This window comes from Cervus elaphus, chromosome 27 (assembly GCF_910594005.1).
Source record: "Cervus elaphus chromosome 27, mCerEla1.1, whole genome shotgun sequence".
Classification (NCBI taxonomy): Eukaryota; Metazoa; Chordata; class Mammalia; order Artiodactyla; family Cervidae; genus Cervus; species Cervus elaphus.
The window spans coordinates 30,576,800-30,601,467 of NC_057841.1; positions in this window are offsets into that span (position 1 = coordinate 30,576,800).

The window sequence follows — 24,668 nt, forward strand, 5'->3', positions numbered from 1 at the left end:
TACTGACATTGCATTTGTAGCTATACACTCTCTAGGAAAAGTTGGCATATTTCTCCACCAATAACAGCTGAGATTTAGGGGATAATATAGCAAACAAGGGCTTCTCTGATGGTTCAGACGGTAAAGAATCTGCCCTTAATGTGGGGGACCAAGGTTCAATCCCTAGTTTGGGAAGATCCCTTGAAGAAGGGAAAGGCTACCCACTCCAGTATTCTTGCCCAGAGAATGTCATGGACAGAGGTGCCTGGAGGGCTACATTCCATGGGGTAGCAAGAATTGGACATGACTGAGCAGCTAACACTTCCACTACTTTATGGCAAATAAAACTTCAGGTCATCCACTTTTATTTCATATCTGTTGGGGTCCTTTAATGGACTGGAACCTTGTGGTATGGAGTCAACGATAAGAAAGTAAAAGAGAGAAAGAGGCTGATATCCCTTGGTTTACGCAGAGGACCAATAAAGTCCTTGACACAGGACTTACATCACTCACGAAGGCACCAGGCGCCCTCTTGAGGGGGTATTAGAAGCCCGGGCAGAAAAGTGAGCACGATGGGTCTCCACGCTCCAGAGAGTCAGCCAGAAAAAGAGAGAGAGAGAGAGAGAAAGAGAGAGAGAGACAAAAAAGACCCGGGGACCTAAGCTCTGATGGAGCAAAGGTGCTTTAATGATTTTTCTATGAGTATATATAGGCTGCAGTACAAGAAACTTCTTTCGGGAATGATAGAGATCAGAAGTAGGGGGCTAAAAAAAAAAAAAAAAAAAAGAAAACCAAATGTACAGCAACCGTTACCAAGGGAACAAGGGGTAATGTTAGTCACAAGGTCGGGAGACAATCCATATCTCAAGAAAGGGGAAGGAGACTAAGCTGTTTTGTCCTAAGGAGAATGTTTACTAAAGGAGACTCATGCTTGCCTCACACAATGACCTCAGTCCCTGGGAGCAGCATGCTGTTCTGTTTGAAGAGGGACAAAGGACTCATGAGAGACAGCACGTAGGAATCCTCCCATCAAACATTCCCTGACAAATATCAAATATAGGTCTCTTTCCTAGTGGGAGGTGATTATTACAAGAGAAAATAACTGAAATTATTTCATGGTAGTGTTTCTGTTCACATTCATGTTTTATTTATATAAGATTTATAACCAAGAAGTTATATTAACTTTGAACAATAGATATATACTACAAGATTTTCTGCTCTACAGTAGCAAAACTTAAAGTCAGGGAGAAAGAGGAGGAAAAGAGAGAGGCGGGGAAGGAAGGGGAATGAAGGCTGGGAGAGACAAGGAGAGAACGAGAGGGAGAATCTAAAAACTAAATCAGAAATATTAAAAAATTTAATATAAATAAACTCATTTATAAACAACCTCTGAATCTGCATTGCATTCAACAAATATTCACTGAAAATTTTACAGTGATAGTAGTAGCAGTAGTATGTGGAAAGTGAAGAGCAAATTTCTATCTGCCACCTCCTTGGCCTTCCCAGCTCCCTTCCCCAGCACAGAGGCAGAGATACAAATTCAAACCACAATGTAATAGCTAATGTAGGTTGGTTTAAATGTCTGTGGGATGATGATACAGTGCCAAATTAATTTTCTAAATGTTTAAAAGCTAACAACACATTCAGTTCAGTTCGGTTGCTTAGTCGTGTCCGACTCTTTGCAACCCCATGGACTGCAGCACGCCAGGCCTCCCTGTCCATCAAAAACTCCTGGAGTTTATTCAAACCCATGTCCATTGAGTCGGTGATGCCATTCAACCATCTCATTCTCTGTTGTCCCCTTCTCCACCTGCCTTCAATCTTTCCCAGCATCAGGGTCTTTTCAAATGAGCAAGTTCTTCGCATCAGGTGGCCAAAGTATTGGAGTTTCACCTTCAGCATCAGTCCTTCTAATTAATATTCAGGGCTGATTTCCTTTAAGATGGACTGGTTGGATATCCTTGCAGTCCAAGGAACTCTCAAGAGTCTTCTCCAACACCACAGTTCAAAATCATCAAGTGTTTGGTGCTCAGCTTTCTTTATAGTCCAACTCTCACATCCATACATGACTACTGGAAAAACCATAGCTTTGACTAGATGGACCTTTGTCAGCAAAGTAATGTCTCTGCATTTTAATATGCTGTCTAGGTTGGTCATAACTTTCCTTCCAAGGAGTAAGTGTCTTTTAATTTCATGGCTGCAGTCACCATCCACAGTTATTTTGGAGCCCAAAAAAATAAAGTCGGCCACTGTTGCCCCATCTATTTGCCATGAACTGAGGGGACCAGATGCCATGTTGAATTTTAAGCCAACTTTTTCACTCTCCTCTTTCACTTTCATCAAGAGGCTCTTTAGTTCTTTTTCGCTTTCTGCCATAAGGGTGATGTCATCTGCATATGTGAGGTTTTTGATATCTCTCCTGGCAATCTTGAAGCCAACTGTGTTTCATCCAGCCCAGCGTTTCTCATGATGTACTCTGCATATAAGTTAAATAAGCAGGATGACAACATACAGCCTTGACGTACACTTTTCCGTATTTGGAACCAGTCTGTTGTTCCACGTCCAGTTCTAAATGTTGCTTCCTGACCTGAATACAGATTTCTCAAGAGGCAGGTCAGGTGGTCTGGTATTCCCATCTCATTAAGAATTTTCCACAGTTTATTGTGATCCACACAGTCAAAGGCTTTGAAATAGTCAGTAAAGCAGAAATAGTTGTTTTCCTGGAACTCTCATGTTTTTTCAATGATCCAACGGATGTTGGCAGGTTGATCTCTGGTTTCTCTGCCTTTTCTAAATCCAGCTTGAACATTGGGAAATTCACAGTTCACATTCTGTTACAGCCTGGCTAGGAAAATTTTGAGCATTACTTTACTAGCATGTGAATGAGAGCAATTGTGAGGTAGTATGAGCATTCTTTAGCATTGCCTTTCTTTGGGATTGGAATGAAAACTGACCTTTTCCAGTCCTGTGGTCACTGCTGAGTTTTTCTGATTTGCTGGCATACTGAGTGCAGCACTTTTATAGCATCATCTTTTAGGATTTGAAATAGCTCAACTGGAATTTCATCACCTCCACTAGCTTTCTTTGTTAGTGATGCTTCTTAAGGCCCACTTGACTTCACATTCCAGGATGTCTGGCTCTAGCTGAGAGATCACACCATTGTGGTTATCTTGGTCATGATGATCTTTTTTCTATAGTTCTCTGTGTCTTCTTAATATCTTCTGCTTCTGTTAGGTCCATACCGTTTCTGCCCTTTATTGAGCCCATCTTCGCATGAAAATTTCCTTTGGTGTCTCTCATTTTCTTGAAGTTATCTCTATTCTTTCCCATTCTATTGCTTTCTTCTATTTCTTTGCATTGATCACTGAGGAAGGCTTTCTTATCTTTCCTTGCTATTCTTTGGAACTCTGCATTCAAAGGGATATAGCTTTCCTTTTCTCCTTTGCCTTTCACGTCTCTTCTTGTCACAGCTATTTGTAAGGCCTCCTCAGACAACCATTTTGCCTTTTTGCATTTCTTTTTCTTGGGGATGGTCTTGATCCCTGCCTCCTGTTCAATGTCATGAATCTCCACCCATAGTTCTTCAGGCACACTGTCTATCAGATCTAATCCCTTGAATATATTTCTCACTTACACTGTATAATCATAAGGGATTTAATTTAGGTCATACCTGAATGGTCTAGTGGTTTTCCCTACTTTCTTCAATCTAAGTCTGAATGCGGCAATGAGTTCATGATCAGAGCCACAGTCAGCTCCTGGTCTTGTTTTTGCCAACTGTATAGAGCTTCTCCATCTTTGGCTGCAAAGAATATAATTAATCTGATTTCGGTGTTGACCATCTGGTGATGTCCATGTATAGAGTCTTCTCTTGTGTTGTTGGAAGAGGGTGTTTGCTATGACCAGTGCGTTCTCTTGGCAAAACTCTATTATTAGTCTTTGCCCTGCTTCATTCTGTACTCCAAGGCCAAATTTGCCTGTTTCTCCAGGTATTTCTTGACTTCCTCCTTTTGTATTCCAGTCCCTTATAGTGAAAAGGACATCTTTTTTGTGTGCATCGACTTGGATTACTGTGATATTGAATGGTTAGCCTTGCAAACAGAAATCATTCTGTCGTTTTTGAGACTGCATCCAAGTACTGCATTTCAGACTCTTTTGCTGAATGTAGAGGAGAAAAAGACGTTTGTCCTTTCTTCCTCCTTGAGCATTCCAGACGCCAGCTCCTCCTTGAGATCCCCAGATCCCTTTCACCATCTCAGGGACTCCGGACTTCTTATCAACCTGCCTAGGAATTGACTCTCTCAGTTTCAAACTTTAGTTTGAAATATTCAACTTTTTGAAATTGGTGGAAACCATATGCACTCAACTTCTTTTTAGTTAGCTGCTCGTATTTGGAAGTATAATCACTGTGACTTCGAAACGTTTTCTAACTCATCATATGCCCTATTTGATACAAGATTTCTTGTACTTATTTAGTCATGAGCAGAAAGTAAACCTTCAGCATGTGCATGATATACTGACTATGCATGCAAACATAATCATACACTTTCAACTCAAGTTAAAATCCTTTAAAATATTATAAATTGTTAAATACACAGCTTTCCAAAGCTAACAGACCAGAAACAGAATATTTTATTTAAACAGTGAGCAATTTATGAAAAGAGCATAGGATTAAAATAAAGGGCTGTTGATACTAAGGATTTCCCCTACTTATCATTCACTATCTATATTATTTTACATTTAATTGATTATGAATTTTATTTTGTTCACTTTAGACAAATTAACTGCTAAATATAATAGGGTCAAGATAAACTTATTTATAGTAAAATTCATATAAATCTTAAAATCAACATGTAATCAACTATTTTACAGATCAAATATGTTAATTCAGGTAAAAATTATCTTACACAGTGGTTTTCTTATGGAAGGATGCAGCACCTAAAGTTTCATTCTCAGATAAGCATCATGAGTTGTTGAGTAACAGCACTTTGAATAGCACTGGTCTAGAATAAGAGTCTTTCTAATGGAGGCCTTCAGAATTATACAGCTAGAAATTCTAAGGCCTCGAGAATCCTGTTAAGTGTCTAAAGTCCACATAGAACAACAAAGTCACTACTTTTATGGTATGTGCTGGGCTAAGTCTCTTCAGTCCTGTCCAACTCTTTGTGATCCTCTAGACTGTAGCCAGCCAGGCTCCTCTGTCTACAGAATTCTCCAGCTAAGAATACTGGAGTGGGGTGCCATGCCCTTCTCCAGGGGTCTTCCCCAACCATAGATTGAACCCGTGTCTCTTAAAAAGTCTTCTCCATTGGCAGATGGATTCTTTACCACTAGCGCCACCTGGGAAGCCCACTTCTATGGTAGGACTTCTCCAAATCTTTCACTGAATGAACGAGACAAGTCAGTATTTCTACTATGATTTTTTTTTTTAAAGGGCAACAAACAAAACAATTTACAGCAATTTTAAACTAAACTCAAATGACCTTTCCTTTGGTGTCAATAATCTTAAAACTAAAAGAAAATATTATTTCTAAGTGTCCTTCGCCTTCCCCGTTAATTTCTCTCTTGCAGGAAGTGCTAGTTGGAAAAATAAAACTTCAAATAGCAAGATGAGAGAATAAAGATATTTTTAGAGCACTTAGAAAATTGCTAAATGTATGTAATTTGATTTTTAGGAGCAGCAAGGTGGAAAATGGGTCTCATAAAGTGTCATTATGGGAATGTTACATTCTGATTAGTTAACAGCTCTGATACTATTCTAGATAGGAACAAATTTAGGCAATTGAACATTTTTCTGTATTGTCAGAGAATTTCACTAGGTTTCCTGAGAGATATTTCACTAAGCTTTTCTCAAGTGATTTAAAAGTCACTTCGTTCTATTATTTATTTTCTGCAGTGCACAGTACGTACAGTCCTCTCTAACACTGACAGAATCCATTTCTGTTATCTCTCTCATTCCTCAGTGATTTTCACTTTCTCCATATGTATTTACTACCCCCTGATTCTTGATCTTGTCTTTGCTTTATAATTTATTGTACCTGGCTCATCAGACACGTTACAAACTTCTCTCCATGTATGCTATTTATTCAACATTTATCTTTTATCTGGTGAGCAATAAAACATTAAGTTCCAAGTAAGAAAATATATATGAAAGTGTTGTATAAAATATGAGAAGGCAAGTACTCTTAATGATAGTGTTATTGAAATGTTTGAAAGGTTTCTAATTTTGAAAAAAGAAATCTTAGCAAGAGTTGATGACAGAGATATAAGACTACATGTTTTTTAATCCATGAGGGTTTATAGAATTCCCTGGAGCCTCAGTGGTCAAGTATTCACCTGTTAATGCAGGAGAGGCATGTTTGATCCCTGGTCAGAAAGATCCCCTGGAGAAGGAAATAGGAACCCACTCCAGTATTCTTGCCTGGAAAATCCCATGGACAGTGGAGACTGGCGAGCTGCAGTCCATGGGGTCACAAAGAGTCGGGCATGACTGAGCGACTGAGCATGCACACACATGAGGGTTTATAGCTGTTACATTTCTATAAGGTAGAATCAACTCTTCAAATTCTCTTAATACAGTGCAGTAAGGAAATCTGATCATTTTCTTTCCTTAAAGTATCTTCGAAAGGTAGTGAGTAGTTTTTTTTTATTTCTCATAAATAAATGCTATTTTCCTTTCTTTTAAATTATACAGATATTGTAACTTATATTGAACAAGTGATTTAATTTGAAGAATTTTATTCCTAGAAAACATTCATACCTTTCAAGACAAAGTTGAAGATGTGTGGTAAAATCACATCATGTCAGACCTTAGGAATCCCAAATCACTCAATTCTTTTGCTTTTATAAATATAAGGGCTAAAAGAATTTAGATAGATTGATACTTTGAGGTGAAAGAGGGGAGTGACAAAGCTGGTTTAAAACTCAAATTCAAAATACGAAGATCATGGCATCCAGTCTCATCACTTAGTGGCAAATAGATGAGTAAACAATGGAAACAGTGAGACTTTACTTTCTTGGGATCCAAAATCACTTCAGACAGTGACTGTAAGTCATGAAATTAAAAGGTGCTTGCTCCTTGGAAGAAAAGCTCTGAGAAACCTAGACAATGTATTAAAAAGCAGAGACATCACTTTGCCAACAACCGTCTGTATAGTCAAAACTATGGTTTTCCAGTAATCATGTACGGATGTGAGAGTTGGACCATAAAAAAGGCTGAGCACCAAAGAATTAATGCTTTCAAACTGGTGCTGGAGAAGATTCTTGAAAGTGTCTTGGACTGCAAAGAGATCAAACCAGTCAATCCTAAAGGAAATCAACCCTGAATATTCACTGGGAGGACTAATGCTTAAGTTGAAGCTCCATCTTTGGCAATCTGATGCAAAGAGCTGACTCACAGGAAAAGACTGACACTGGGAAAGATTGAGGGCATGAGGAGAAAGGGGTGGCAGAGGATGAGATGGCTGGATGGCATCATCAACTCAATGGATATAAATTTGAGCAAAATCCAGGAGATAGTGAATGACAGGGATGCCTGGTCTGCTGCAGTCCATGGGGTCGCAAATAGTCAGACAGGACTAAACAACAACAATATACTTTTTTATAATATCCACATCAACTCCTTTCTCAGTTATATATATCTGATATATAAAGGAAATAAATAGACCAAAAGTAAGTCAACACATAGACACATAAACTATGATAAAACTACATTTCTTATATTTTAATAGCTGCATCAGGTTGTTTATTTCTCCATAGGAAACAGTGTCTGGAGTAGATGTCATCCCTATATCCCTTTAGATAGTCAAAAAACGTGTCTATTCTTAGACTCTCCCTCACAGTAGCCTATAAGATGAGATGGCATTCCTGACTTAGTTCATATTCTGGCTTGATGATATCAGTTCAGTTGTTTAGTTGCTCAGTTGTGTCTGACTCTTTGCGACCCCAGTGAACTGCAGCATGCCAGGCCTCCCTGTCCATCACCAACTCCCGGAGTTTGCTCAAACTCATGTCCATTGAGTCAGTGATGCCATCTAGTCATCTCATCCTCTGTTGTCCCCTTCTCCTCCTGCCTTCAGTCTTTCCCAACATCAGGGTCTTTTCAAATGAGTCAGTTCTTCACATCAGGCAGCCAAAGTATTGGAGTTTCAACTTCAGCATCAATCCTTCCAATGAATATTCAGGACTGATTTCCTTTAGGATGGACTGGTTGGATCTCCTTGCTATCCAAGAGACTTTCAAGAGTCTTCTTCAACACCACAGTTCAAAAGCATCAATTCTTTGGCACTCAGCTTTCTCTCACATCCATACATGAAAGCTTTAACTAGATTGATGATATAAACATATATAAAAGAATATTATAAATGTGCTTTAACTAAATTAATTATTGCTAGGTATGCACTAAAGCAACACTTCCAAAATCCATTTCTTATGTGCCAAAAGATGTTTTTAGCTTTAATCAACTTTTTGTGTTTACACATCCCTCACCTTTTGATTTACTTTCTATTTTTCTCTTTGCATTTGCAATTAGACTCTGAAATCACACAAAGGAAGAAAAAAATATGACTTAGAAAACGGCAAAAAAAAAAAAAAAGAAAGTTCTCTGATATGGGAATCAAAACCTTAGCTAAATAGCAAACATCCTGCTATGCTCAGTTGCGTCCTACTCTTTGCTACCCCATAGACTGTAGTCTACCAGGCTCCTGTGCCCATGAAACCTGTGACTCCTACTTGGCAGGTGGATTCTTTACCATTGCAATGCCCAGGAAGCACAAACAGAAAATAATTCTAGGGAAATAAAGTAATGAGATTTTAGCAAGTATAAGGATAGAACCCAAGTACCATGTCACACATTCTATGCATTGGCTAGATATGAATCTATATTTAGATTAATGTTTTCCTTGGCATGTGTAGAACATAATAACAAGATCATCACTGCCAATGCTAACACTTCAGTCAGAAAGGAATTTTCTCTGCTGATAATCATACAGAAGAGCTTTCTCAGCGCCTATTTGTCTTTTTTTTTAATTTTGGTGCACTGTGTTGCATATGGGATCCTGTTCCCCACACCCCCTGTATTGGAAGCATGGAGTCTTAACCACTAGGCCACCAGGGAAGTCTCTCTTGGTGTCTTTGTTGTTGTTTTAGTCACTAATTTGTGTCCAACTCTTGTAATCCCCTCAGCATCTTTAGAGAAGCATTTTATAATGTTCTCTGTAACATTCTTTAAAACAAAATCTATAGTTTATACTTATTTTGCTTTGCTGAATTATATGACATATTTGTGAGTCAATGTTTGGGAAAATTGATTAAAGGAAAAAAAGAACAACATGGAAGTAACAAGTGCTCAGTTGTCTCTGGTTTATTGGGACCCCATGAACTGAAGCCTACCTGGCTCTTCTGTCCATGGAATTTTCCAGAGAAGAATACTGGAGTGGGTTGCCATTTCCTACTCCAGGGGATCTTCCTGACCTAGTCTCCTGAAAGTGAAAATGAAATCGCTCAGTCGTGTCCAACTCTTTGCTACCCCATGAACTGAAGCCTACAAGGTTCCTCTCTCCATGGGATTTTCCAGGCAAGAATACTGGAGTGGGTTGCCATTTCCTTCTCCAGGAGATCTTCCTGACCCAGGGATTGAACTCGGGTATTCTGCATTGTAGGCAGACGCTTTATCATCTGAGCCACCAGGGAAGTCCTAGTCTCCTGAACTAGCTGGCAAATTCTTTAGCACTGCGCCACCTCGGAAGTCCCAAAGTAAAAAGTAAATAAGAAGATAAATATTTAATGCTATAGTATAGTTATTGGAGCTTTATTTAGATTAAAATATGACAATCATGATGAGTTCACACTTTGAGATTAAATCGGTATTATTTGTTTGATTCATATAAATGAGAAGAATCTTCTCTTCCAGAAAGTGTTATTATCAAAGCCATTTGATTTCTTTGCATTATTCTTTGTTTCTTTAGAGTTCTTTATTATTGCTATGCATGAACTGACATCAAATAATATTTTCTAGTAATACTTTGATGCCTTAATATTATTGGTGAAATGCACATTTTTCTCTTCCTTTATTCTGACATAATACAAAAATATAATAACTGCCTGGCTATGATTGAAATTCCTTTTCAAATCTGAGTCAGAGTTGCCAATAAAACTGGCTCATAAAAAAAAAAATGACTCCTATAAAACAAAGAGTTACATTAATAGCTACCTTAAAAGTGGCTTTATTTTCATACAAGTGGCTTTGTTTTCACACAGTGCACACCATATCAAGAATGCTGTTTAACAAGCGAGAGTTGCTCAAGGAAGCTAAATTTTTAAGTTAATATTAATTTTTTTCTGAAAATAATCTGTTTTAAAAGAAAATTAAGTCACTAATTCCACAAGAATTAAAATACTTGAAAATTTATTTAGAAAACTGTGTAAGGACTTAGTTTATAATTTATATTTGCTAGTATTTATATCTAAATTACCTTTCTCACAAGAAACTCCAGTTTTACTTATCATGAATTCAGATACGCATCTATTGTGAATGGACATTAGCACAAGCCTATCACCATACTATAATGTGACATACCTTGGAAAAATTCACTCATATTTTAATACAAAGCCTTGTCTTACTGACATTTTTAAAAAACTTATAATATATCATCTCAGCTTAAAATACAGCTCAGTTTTGAACTATATGTACACTTTATTTTCCTGACATGCCTGGATTATTGCCTCTTAAAACAGGATATTTCCATTGCATGTGAATATAAGCAAATAGTTTTGAAATTTATAATTATTTAATAATTCTTGTTTTGGTGTTTAAGATTAGAATTCATAAATGTATGAGGTAAACATAAGATGTCATGTTGGTTAGTGATTCTTCTCTGCTTGTTCTCAGGGAAACATCAAATGTGGAATATTTTAAGTCAGTTCTGATAGAGTCCCTTTTTATCTTATACTTCAGAATAGTATTACAAATCTAGATCAAATTGTCCATAACGGCGGTTTACAGAGAACATCACAATACAAAAGTTGTTTCTCCCTTTGGGATTGTCGTGGTTTTGAATTAATTGTAAAGTTCTGTTCTGAAATTGTTGACATCACTTTAATCATGTAAATGGTTTGAAAATAATTCTACTAGGTATCTCTCAACATTAAGATCATGAAGACAGATGTATAACTACCTAATAACCACCGATTTTAAAATACTTTGAAATGGATGTCTGCAATCTTGGTATGATATCAAATATTATGTATTTGAACAACAGTAATACAACTGACATTGATTTTTGAGCTAAATTATGTGCCAGACAAGTTTATAGGTGTTTAATATATGTAACTCAATTAATCACCTCTATGAGGTAGTAATTATTCTTTTTCTATATTTTAAATGAGAAAACTGAAGCCCGGAATGTTGAAGTACTTCTGAAGTTTTCACAGCTTTTTGTAGCAGAGTCGATACTTATCCCAGGAAGCTGAAGTCAGGGCCTAGACTCTTAATTACTCTGTTTGCCAGTATACTCATTAATATAATAGGAAAGATCTAAAATAACATTGTCTCAGTAAAATTCTTATAAAACTAATATTAGTTGTCATGAATATGAACATTGATTTGGATAGATATGATCAACATTTTCTTCTACTGTATGCCCATTTGTGTTCAATTTTTTACATATTTCTGATTATTTAAAAATTCATATCTTATTCTAAATAAAAATGTCTAGACAAAGATTGAGAGCATTATTTTCCTTGCTTGTACAGATGCTTAATAAAAAGACCTGTTGACTTCTAATATTGATATTTTATTTTTTTTTATTTATTTTTTTTTTTTTTTTTTTTTTTTTTTTTTTTTTTTTTTAATTTTTTTATTAGTTGGAGGCTAATTGCTTCACAACATTTCAGTGGGTTTTGTCATACATTGACATGAATCAGCCATAGATTTACACTTATTCCCCATCCCGATCCCCCCTCCCATCTCCCCCCCCCCACCCGATTCCTCTGGGTCTTCCCAGTGCACCAGGCCGGAGCACTTGTCTCATGCATCCCACCTGGGCTGGCGATCTGTTTCACCATAGATAGCATACATGCTGTTCTTTTGAAACATCCCACCCTCACCTTCTCCCACAGAGTTCAAAAGTCTGTTCTGTATTTCTGTGTCTCTTTTTCTGTTTTGCATATAGGGTTATCGTTACCATCTTTCTAAATTCCATATATATGTGTTAGTATGCTGTAATGTTCTTTATCTTTCTGGCTTACTTCACTCTGTATAAGGGGCTCCAGTTTCATCCATCTCATTAGGACTGGTTCAAATGAATTCTTTTTGACGGCTGAGTAAAATTCCATGGTGTATATGTACCACAGCTTCCTTATCCATTCATCTGCTGATGGGCATCTAGGTTGCTTCCATGTCCTGGCTATTATAAACAGTGCTGCGATGAACATTGGGGTGCACGTGTCTCTTTCAGATCTGGTTTCCTCAGTGTGTATGCCCAGAAGTGGTATTGCTGGGTCATATGGCAGTTCTATTTCCAGTTTTTTAAGGAATCTCCACACTGTTTTCCATAGTGGCTGTACTAGTTTGCATTCCCACCAACAGTGTAAGAGGGTTCCCTTTTCTCCACAGCCTCTCCAGCATTTATTGCTTGTAGACTTTTGGATAGCAGCCATCCTGACTGGTGTGTAATGGTACCTCATTGTGGTTTTGATTTGCATTTCTCTAATAATGAGTGATGTTGAGCACCTTTTCATGTGTTTGTTAGCCATCTGTATGTCTTCTTTGGAGAAATGTCTGTTTAGTTCTCTGGCCCATTTTTTGATTGGGTCATTTATTTTTCTGGAATTGAGCTTCAGGAGTTGCTTGTATATTTTTGAGATTAATCCTTTGTCTGTTTCTTCATTTGCTATTATTTTCTCCCAATCTGAGGGCTGTCTTTTCACCTTACTTATAGTTTCTTTTGTAGTGCAAAAGCTTTTAAGTTTCATTAGATCCCATTTGTTTAGTTTTGCTTTTATTTCCAATATTCTGGGAGGTGGGTCATAGAGGATCTTGCTGTGATTTATGTCAGAGAGTGTTTTGCCTATGTTCTCCTCTAGGAGTTTTATAGTTTCTGGTCTTACATTTAGATCTTTAATCCATTTTGAGTTTATTTTTGTGTATGGTGTTAGAAAGTGTTCTAGTTTCATTCTTTTACAAGTGGTTGACCAGTTTTCCCAGCACCACTTGTTAAAGAGGTTGTCTTTTTTCCATTGTATATCCTTGCCTCCTTTGTCAAAGATAAGGTGTCCATAGGTTCGTGGATTTATCTCTGGGCTTTCTATTCTGTTCCATTGGTCTATATTTCTGTCTTTGTGCCAGTACCACACTGTCTTGATGACTGTGGCTTTGTAGTATAGTCTGAAGTCAGGCAGGTTGATTCCTCCAGTTCCATTCTTCTTTCTCAAGATTACTTTGGCTATTCGAGGTTTTTTGTATTTCCATACAAATTGTGAAATTCTTTGGTCTAGTTCTGTGAAAAATACCGTTGGTAGCTTGATAGGGATTGCATTGAATCTATAGATTGCTTTGGGTAGAATAGCCATTTTGACAATATTGATTCTTCCAATCCATGAACACGGTATGTTTCTCCATCTGTTTGTGTCCTCTTTGATTTCTTTCATCAGTGTTTTATAGTTTTCTATGTATAGGTCTTTTGTTTCTTTAGGTAGATATACTCCTAAGTATTTTATTCTTTTTGTTGCAATGGTGAATGGTATTGTTTCCTTAATTTCTCTTTCTGTTTTTTCATTGTTAGTATATAGGAATGCAAGGGATTTCTGTGTGTTAATTTTATATCCTGCAACTTTACTATATTCATTGATTAGTTCTAGTAATTTTCTGGTAGAGTCTTTAGGGTTTTCTATATAGAGGATCATGTCATCGGCAAACAGTGAGAGTTTCACTTCTTCTTTTCCTATCTGGATTCCTTTTACTTCTTTTTCTGCTCTGATTGCTGTGGCCAAAACTTCCAACACTATGTTGAACAGTAGTGGTGAGAGTGGGCACCCTTGTCTTGTTCCTGATTTCAGGGGAAATGCTTTCAATTTTTCACCATTGAGGGTGATGCTTGCTGTGGGTTTGTCATATATAGCTTTTATTATGTTGAGGTATGTTCCTTCTATTCCTGCTTTTTGGAGAGTTTTAATCATAAATGAGTGTTGAATTTTGTCAAAGGCTTTCTCTGCATCTATTGAGATAATCATATGGTTTTTATCTTTCAATTTGTTAATGTGGTGTATTACATTGATTGATTTGCGGATATTGAAGAATCCTTGCATTCCTGGGATAAAGCCCACTTGGTCGTGGTGTATGATTTTTTTAATATGTTGTTGGATTCTGTTTGCTAGAATTTTGTTAAGGATTTTTGCATCTATGTTCATCAGTGATATTGGCCTGTAGTTTTCTTTTTTTGTGGCATCTTTGTCGGGTTTTGGAATTAGGGTGATGGTGGCCTCATAGAATGAGTTTGGAAGTTTACCTTCTTCTGCAATTTTCTGGAAGAGTTTGAGTAAGGTAGGTGTTACCTCTTCTCTAAATTTTTGGTAGAATTCAGCTGTGAAGCCATCTGGTCCTGGGCTTTTGTTTGCTGGAAGATTTTTGATTACAGTTTCGATTTCCTTGCCTGTGATGGGTCTGTTAAGATCTTCTATTTCTTCCTGGTTCAGTTTTGGAAAGTTATACTTTTCTAAGAATTTGTCCATTTCATCCAAGTTGTCCATTTTATTGGCATAGAGCTGCTGGTAGTAGTCTCTTATGATCCTTTGTATTTCAGTGTTGTCTGTTGTGATCTCTCCATTTTCATTTCTAATTTTGTTAATTTGGTTCTTCTCTCTTTGTTTCTTAATGAGTCTTGCTAATGGTTTGTCAATTTTGTTTATTTTTTCAAAAAACCAGCTTTTAGCTTTGTTGATTTTTGCTATGGTCTCTTTAGTTTCTATTGCATTTATTTCTGCCTTAATTTTTAAGATTTCTTTCCTTCTGCTAACCCTGGGGTTCTTCATTTCTTCCTTCTCTAATTGCTTTAGGTGTAGAGTTAGGTTATTTATTTGGCTTTTTTCTTGTTTCTTGATGTAAGCCTGTAATGCTATGAACCTTCCCCTTAGCACTGCTTTTACAGTGTCCCATAGGTTTTGGGTTGTTGTGTTTTCATTTTCATTCATTTCTATACATATTTTGATTTCTTTTTTGATTTCTTCTATGATTTGTTGGTTATTCAGAAGCGTGTTATTTAGCCTCCATATGTTTGAATTTTTAACAATTTTTTTCCTGTAATTGAGATCTAATCTTACTGCACTGTGGTCAGAAAAGATGACTGGAATGATTTCAATTTTTTTGAATTTTCCAAGACTAGATTTATGGCCCAGGATGTGATCTATTCTGGAGAAGGTTCCGTGTGCACTTGAGAAAAAGGTGAAGTTGCTTGTTTTGGGGTGAAATGTCCTATATGTATCAATTAGGTCTAGCTGGTCTATTGTGTCATTTAAAGTTTGTGTTTCCTTGTTAATTTTCTGTTTAGTTGATCTATCCATAGTTGTGAGTGTGGTATTAAAGTCTCCCACTATTATTGTGTTACTATTAATTTCCTCTTTCATACTCGTTAGTGTTTGCCGTACATATTGCGGTGCTCCTATGTTGGGTGCATATATATTTATAATTGTTATATCTTCTTCTTGGATTGATCCTTTGATCATTATGTAGTGTCCTTCTTTGTCTCTTTTCACAGCTTTTATTTGAAAGTCTATTTTATCTGATATGAGTATTGCGACTCCTGCTTTCTTTTGGTCTCCATTTGCATGAAATATTTTTTTCCAGCCCTTCACTTTTAGTCTGTATGTGTCTCTTGTTTTGAGGTGGGTCTCTTGTAGACAGCATATATGGGGGTCTTGTTTTTGTATCCATTCAGCCAATCTTTGTCTTTTGGTTGGGGCATTCAACCCATTTACATTTAAGGTAATTATTGATAGGTGTGGTCCCGTTGCCATTTACTTTGTTGTTTTGGGTTCACGTTTATACAACCTTTCTGCATTTCCTGTCTAGAGAAGATCCTTTAGCATTTGTTGAAGAGCTGGTTTGGTGGTGCTGAATTCTCTCAGCTTTTGCTTATCTGTAAAGCTTTTGAGTTCTCCTTCATATCTGAATGAGATCCTTGCTGGATACAGTAATCTAGGTTGTAGGTTATTCTCTTTCATTACTTTCAGGACGTCCTGCCATTCCCTTCTGGCCTGGAGGGTTTCTATTGATAGGTCAGCTGTTATCCTTATGGGAGTCCCTTTGTGTGTTATTTGTTGTTTTTCCCTTGCTGCTTTTAATATTTGTTCTTTGTGTTTGATCTTTGTTAGTTTGATTAATATGTGTCTTGGGGTGTTTCGCCTTGGGTTTATCCTGTTTGGGACTCTCTGGGTTTCTTGGACTTGAGTGGCTATTTCCTTCCCCATTTTAGGGAAGTTTTCAGCTATTATCTCCTCGAGTATTTTCTCATGGCCTTTCTTTTTGTCTTCTTCTTCTGGGACTCCTATGATTCGAATGTTGGGGCGTTTCACAGTGTCCCAGAGGTCCCTGAGGTTGTCCTCATTTCTTTTGATCCTTTTTTCTTTTTTCCTCTCTGCTTCATTTATTTCCACCATTTTATCTTCTACCTCACTTATCCTATCTTCTGCCTCCGTTATTCTACTCTTGGTTCCCTCCAAAGTGTTTTTGATCTCATTCATTGCATTGTTCATTTTTAATTGACTCTTTTTTATTTCTTCTAGGTCTTTATTAAACAATTCTTGTATCTTTTCAATCTTTGTCTCCAGGCTATTTATCTGTAACTCCATTTTGTTTTCAAGATTTTGGATCATTTTTATTATCATTATTCTAAATTCTTTTTCAGGTAGATTCCCTATCTCCTCCTCTTTTGTTTGACTTGGTGGGCATTTTTCATGTTCCTTTACCTGTTGGGTATTTCTTTGCCTTTTCATCTTGTTTAGATTGCTGTGTCTGGAGTGGGCTTTCTGTATTCTGGAGGTCTGTGGTTCCTTTTTATTGTGGAGGATTTACCCAGTGGGTGGGGTTAGATGATTGGCTTGTCAAGGTTTCCCGGTTAGGGAAGCTTGCGTCAGTGTACTGGTGCGTGGAACTTGATTTCTTCTTTTTGGAGAGCAATGGAGTGTCCAGTAATGAGTTTTGAGATGGGTCTATGTGTTAGGTGTGACCTTGGGCAGCCTGTATGTTGACATTCGGGGCTATGTTCCTGTGTTGCTGGAGAATTTGCGTGGTATGTCTTGCTCTAAAACTTACTGGCTCTTGGGTGGTGGTTGGTTTCAGTGTAGGTATGGAGCTTTTGGATGGTCACTTATTGCTTAAAGTTCCATGTAGTCAGGAGTTTTCTGGTGTTCTCAGGTTTTGGGCTTAAGTTTCCTGCCTCTGGATTTCAGTTTTATTCTTCCTGTAGTCTCAGGACTTCTCCAACTATACAGCACTGATAATAAAACTTCTAGGTTAATGGCGAAAAGATTCTCCCCTGTTAGGGACACCCAGAGAGGTTCACAGAGTTACATGAACAGGAGAAAAGGGAGGAGGGAGATAGAGATGAGCAGGAGGAGAAAAAGGGGGACTCAAGAGGAGAGAGACAGATCTACGCAGCTGTCTGTTCCCAGAGTGTTCTCCGTATCTCAGACACCTACAAGGATTCACAGAATTGGATTGGGAAGAGAAGGGGAAAGGAGGAAATAGAGGTGTTCTGAGGTAGAAAACAGAGAGTCAAGATTGGGAGAGAATAATCTTCAGTTTAAAGATAGGGCTTCTTTTTTTTTTTTTTTGGTAAGGTTATAGTGTAGTGAAAATGAAAATGAAGAGTAGTAGAGGAGTACTAGAGGACTTTAAAAGAAATAAGAGAAAAAGAAAAATAGAAAATAAAAGAGAAAACGGAAAGGAAAAAAAAGAAGAAAAAAGAAAAAAAAAGAAAAAGAAAAAAAAACAAAACAAAAAAAACAAAACAAAACAAAAAAAAAAAAAAAGAAAGAAAAAAAAAAATTTTTTTTTTTCCCCTAATTAAAAAAATCGTAAAAATCTATGTAAGTGAAAGTTAAGGAGTAATGGGGGAGTAATAGGGAATTTTAAAGGAAAATAAAAGAGAAAAAATAAAAAAGAGAAAAAATAAAAAAGAAAAAATATAAAAAGAAAAAAAAAATTTTTTTTTTTTTTTTTTTTTCCTTACTTAGAAAAAAAAAGTAAAAATATATCTAGGAGTTTCTCTGGAGCTGCTGCGGTCAGTGTGGGTTCGGCTCAGTTTCAGATAGCTCCTCGTTCCAGCTTACACTTCTCGATATATACAGGGCCCTTCCGGTGAAGTCGGTGTTTTCTACAGGGATTTTAATCTGTTGCACCAGTCCCTTCTGAAGCGGTTCCCTTTGTTTATTTGGCTTCTGTTTGCCGGTCTCTTCAGAGCCTCATTTCCGCCCTGACACAGGCGGGCGGAGGTGGGCTCTTATTCAGTTAGCTAGTTCCGTTGCGCTGCGGGGCGGGGCTGACGCTGCGGGGAGGGGCTGACGCTGTGGGGCGGGGCTGACGCTGCGGGGCGGGGCTGGCCCTGCGGGGGCGGACTGGCGCGGCCGGGAGGGGCTGACGCTGCTTTCTCCGTCTGCGCTGCTCAGGCTCCCGGCTGTTCTATATGGAGCGCGCCCCGCGCTGCGCCAGGTTCCAGCCCTCGGGTGTTACACAAAAGCGCGGAAGGAAAAGCTGCGCCTGCTTTCTGTGCCTTCCCCGTCAGAGCGGTCCAGGCAGCGAGGGGCTTGATGGGCGCACTATCCCCAGGTGTGGCACACTCACTCCCTTCCGCGGACCCAGTCTCAGTTTCCGCTGACGCCAGTCGGGTGCGCGCGCCTTCCGCCCTCTGCGTCCCCAGCCCCAGTCCCCGCCCGCGCCCTGTGTCTCGCCGCGACCTTCCCCTCCCCCCTGCCTCCTGCCTCCGGCGGGGCTGGGCGGGTCCGCAGCCTGCGACCTCTTCTTGGGACTTTCTCCGTCCCTTTATTCTGCGAACGGCCGGCAGTGTGTTCCGGCCGGTTAATTTTCTCTCTTTTGGTCTCCCACAGTTCAAGTTGGCACCTCACAGAAGCTCCCTCCGATTGTCCTCAGGGCCCTCAGGCCCGGACCCTAGCCCAAGCAAGGCCGCCTAAGACTCCCTTCCCGGGACGGGTCTCCGTCCTTAGCTCTTTTGTCTCACTTTTTATCTTTTATATTTTGTCCTACCTCCTTTCGAAGACAATGGTCTGCTTTTCTGGGCGCCTGATGACCTCAGCTAGCGATCAGAAGTTGTTTTGTGAGGTTTGCTCTGCATTCAGTTATTCTTTTGATGAATTTGTAGGAGAGAAAGTGGTCTCCCCGTCCTACTCCTCCGCCATCTTGGCTCCTCCCCCCTAATATTGATATTTTAAAACAAAATAGTTTCTTAACTAATTGACAGATTAGTTGGAAATAAAAACAATGCATTATACAAGGAAGCATAAGACAAAATAATTCAAAGTAAAGTTCAAACTGATTGCTTTTATAATATGAAACTTCCCCTTTTATCTTAATAGGATCATCAATAAATAGACATAGGCCCAAGAGACCTGTAATACCATAAGTTCAGCTTCACCAATATTTCTGATAAGATGTTGATTTCAAATGAAATTTCTCTTTTACCTTATTATTTTTATTTTGGTAAACTATACATAAAGTTAATCATTTTTAAGTGTAGAGTATGTTAGAATTAAGTACATTAACACTGTTATACAATGATCATCATTCATCACCATAATCTTTCCATCATCCCAAACTGAAATTCTGTACCTATTAAACAGTATTTAGCCATTCCCTTCTTCCTGCCCCTAGTAACCACTGTTCTATTTCCTGGCTTTACAAATGACTACTATACATACCTTCAGTCAGTTCAGTTCACTCGCTCAGTCGTGTCTGACTCTTTGTGACCCCATGGACTGCAGCACACCAGGCCTCCCTGTCCATCACCAACTCCCAGAGTTTACTCAAACTCATGTCCATTGAGTCGGTGATGCCATCCAACCATCTCATCCTCTGTCGTCCCCTTCTCCTCCTGCCCTCAATCTTTCCCCACATCAGGGTCTTTTCAAACGAGTCAATTCTTCGCATCAGGTGGCCAAAGTATTGGCGTTTCAGCTTCAACGTCAGTCCTTCCAATGAACATTCAGGACTGATTTCCTTTAGGATGGACTGGTTGAATCTCCTTGCAGTCCAAGGGACTCTCAAGAGTCTTCTCCAACACCACAGTGCAAAAGCATCAGTTCTTTGGCACTCAGTTTTCTTTATAGTCCAACTGTCATGTTCATACATGACTACTGGAAAAACCATAGCCTTGACTAGATGGACCTTTGTTGGCCAAGTAATATCTCTACTTTTTAATATGCTATCTAGATTGGTCATGGCTTTTCTTCCAAGGAGTAAGCGTCTTTTAATTTCATGGCTGCAATCACCATCTGCAGTGATTTTGGAGCCCCCCAAAATTAAGTCAGCCATTGTTTCCACTGTTTCTCCATCTATTTGCCATGAAGTGATGGGACCGTATGCCATGATCTTAGTTTTCTGAATGTTGAGCATTAAGCCAACTTTTTCACTCTCCTCTTTCACTTTCATCAAGAGGCTCTTTAGTTCTTTGCTTTATGCCATGAGGGTGGTATCATCTGCATATCTGAGGTTATTGCTATTTCTTCCAGCAATCCTGATTCCAGCTTGTGCTTCATCCAGCCCAGCGTTTCTCATGATGTACTCTGTATATAAATTAAATAAGCAGGGTGACAATATACAGCCTTGACATACTTCTTTTCCTATTTGGAACCAGTTTGTTTTTCCATGCATACCTTAAGTGTAGTCATTCACCATTTGTTCTCTTGTGTCTGGTTTATTCCACTTAGCAAATGCCAAGATTCATTCATGTTGTAGTGTGTTTCAGAATTTCTTTCCTTTTTAAGGCTGAATACTATTTCATTGTATGTATATACCACATTATGCTTTATCTATTTATCCATAGGTTGATCAAATGAAATTCTCAAGTAAAGTGGAATTATTTCCCAACATGCATATACTTAGAGAATTTCACGCTATTTATTTATTAATACATTTCTTATTTGGTCTATGTGTTCACAGTTAATTTATTATATAAAAAACCAGTCATGGGTTTTTGATCAAAGTACCTGGAAGATTCAGTAAAGCACATATGTTCAAAAGAGAATGATGTTTTTAGAAGCCTCTCTGACAGCCCCATGAAGTCTGTGAGATCACAAAGCACAGTGAAATATCAGCAGACAAGTGACATTATTAAAATTAAAAACTTCCTTTAGGAGTCATTTATAATTGTGTTTTATTTAGACTCTCTCTGAAACTCCCACTTGCAATTTCTTTTAAAAGTCTTAAGTATACTTACAGTGTTTGAAACATTTTATTATAACTGGAAATACAATTTCCAGGTAAACAAACAGTGTAACTGAACAGGGCTCTAGGGGCCTTCCTGGACAGACTCCCTTGCCTCTTTTCCCATACTCTCTACCTGCCTCTTGTTTGTAGACAAGCTTTAGTCTCCCAGGTCTCCTCTAAGTCACAAAAGGCTAGCTGAAGAATTAGTGATTGGAAAAAAAGTGAACATGTAGTAACAACATGTAGCAGTTAAGCCTAGAGAACTAGTAACAGTCTGAACTATAAATCAGCCATATATTTTGAGTTCCTCTCTGAAAGATAAAGATAACAGTGTCTGATGCACAATCATGAGCTATTTTAGATACTAAAATGCCTATCAGATGGAAGAAGTTACCTGCATAATGACCATGAACATGTACCTCCGAAACAAGCTGGAGCCTGAGGATCAAAGAGGTTAATCCCTATTACCTCACCATCAGCCAGTCAGAGGATGGTGCATGAGCTGATCACACACCCTGCAACTCTCTCCCTTCCCCTTCCTTCAAACATCCTCCCCTGAAACCCATCCGGGATGTTTAGGTATTTTGAGCATTAGTTGTGTATACTCCTTGTTTGGTGTCTACAGAAAACTTTGCACTTTATTCACCACAACCTGATGTCAGTACACAGGTGTTAAAGCAAGCAGGTAAGGAGACTCAGGGCATCTGCTCCCATGACTTTATGGCAAATAGAAGTGGAGAAAGTGGAAGCAGTGACAGATTTTCTCTTCTTGGGCTCTGGAATCACTGCAGATGGTGACTGCAGCCATGAAATTAGAAGATGCTCACTTCTTGGAAGGAAAGCTATGACAAACCTAGACAGCACATTAAAAAGCAAAGACATCACTTTGCTGACAAATCCATATAGTCAAAGTTATGGTCTTTCCAGAAGACATATATGGATATGAGAGTTGGACTATAAAGGCTGAGCACAAAAGAATTGGTGGTTTTGAACTGTGGTGTTGGAGAAGACTCTTGAGAGTCCCTTGGACTGCAAGGGGATCAAACCAGTCAATCCTAAAGGAAATCCAATCTGAATATTCATTAGAAGGACTGATGCTGAAGCTCTAATACTCTGGCTACCTGATGCAAAGCGTCGACTCATTGGAAAAGACTGTGATGCTGGGAAAGATTGAAGGCAAAAGAAGAAGGGAGTGACAGAGGATGAGATGGTTGAATAGCATCACCAGCTCAATGGATATGAACTTGGGCAAACTCTGGGAGATAGTGAGGGACAGAGAGGCCGGGCATGTTGCAGTCTATGGGGTTGCAAAGAGTCACACACAACTTGGTGACTGAGTGACTGAACCCCAATAAGTACACTCAAGGTTGGTTTGGTAAAAACATTATACAAATAACTTTATAAATAGTGTCAACTGTGGGAAATGTCATGAAGGCAAAATCCAATATCCTATGAGGATTTCAATAAAAGGACATAACCTGATATGGCTAAGGTAGAGCCCATTCCTTTGAATCTCAGAGCCATTCCACTGAACTTCAGACTTCATTTTTGTCTAAAGTCTACTTTCCTTACTACATGTCATGATCTTGTCTCTAAGCTTATTGGTGTAACACTGACATAATTTGCTTGCTTATGATATTACTGCTTTTATACACTAGACTAAATTTCCTCAATGATAGCATAATATAGGAGTACTGAGATTGCAATATATTGTAACCAACTCCACGTCTATCAGACAGTGACAAAGCATTGGGAATATGGGTTGCCTGTGTTCAAATTCTAACCCTGCTATGTTTTAGGTATATGACCTTCAGCAAGTCAAATAATCTCTCTGAGATTTATTACAAATAAAATATAGACACTAATAATAGCTTATTCATAGAGATAAAAATAAAAAGAAATTATATATGTAGCAGATTTAGAATAATATCTGGCCAATGATAAGCACTATATACTTGTTAGTCATTACTAGATATTTTTTCCCTTGGACTGGCTGCAATTAAGCTACAGATGGAAAGGATACAATAGTCTCTAATGATAAAGATATTTATGCCCATACTTGAGTGCATTAGCCCTTCATCCCTTGGACCAAGTGAATCTCATCTTTGTCTCTTGCTATAAAACATATTTTAAAAATGCACATTTTTCAATACTTTCTTTGAAATGATGCCAAGATTTTATCATCTCAGTCTGTGCTCACTTTAGACACTCTGCTATCACCGTTTATGTCATGTTAAATAAGTTCCACTGTAGCACAGAAAAGCATAAGCCTTTCTTGGTGAAAAATAATGGAGAGGCATGCCAAACTGAAAAGAAGAAACTCTGTGTGACTACCTTCAGGACACTTACTGAAGGCATTTAGGTACTCCATTGTAAACTGAGAGAAAATGTACATTTCTTTAATACAAACTGGTCTCTTATAATATTGATTTTAGGAACCAAAGAATTTCAACACTAAAATGACAAAATTTTTAATGGATGTATTTTGGTCCAAAGCCAAAGTACAGTGAATTGATATCTTAGACATGCAGTCTTTAAAAATGACCATATTCCAGGCAAAAAATTGAATAATCTTTCTCTAAACAAGCCACTTCTAGAAATCATAATATCTGTTATATTTTAATGACAGACAGATGGGATATTCCTTTTGTAATTACTGAGTCCTCTTTAAACTGAGTTACTGACCATATGATTCTATCTTGTATCAAGATATAAGCTTCTAAAAAGACATGTCTTCCCTTGGGGGTGATTGTTAATAGACGTTATGTGCCTCATGCTCTCCTAGCCCTATGACTGCGTTTGGTTTTTACGTGAATAAGACGGATATCAGTGTGTTATCTTACAATTGCAGTGTACTCAGAAGTTATTTTATGCAAAGTCTTAAAGACTTTGAGCTACTATAATGTACAACATTGAATTCCCACAGTCACATTCTGCTAACCATCTAAGGTCTTCTCTTGCCTAAACACAAAATACAACATCTGTCCTGCAATTCCATATTTTTGCTAACAGCTTCCTCTAGGAACTGCCATTACTAGCAAACAGTATATTGCACTGGCTACTGGTTTATGTGATCAGGAGAAAAAGACTTTTACTACTTATGTTTCTTTAGAAAAGAGTTCATTTAAATAGCATGTGCAAATCAATTATTAATGAAAAACGTGTGCATCACATGCTGAGAATAATGTTTAACTATATGCTGGTAGAAAATAATTCCAATAAGCTGGAATAAGTGAAATTTTTATTTCACTTATTCTAC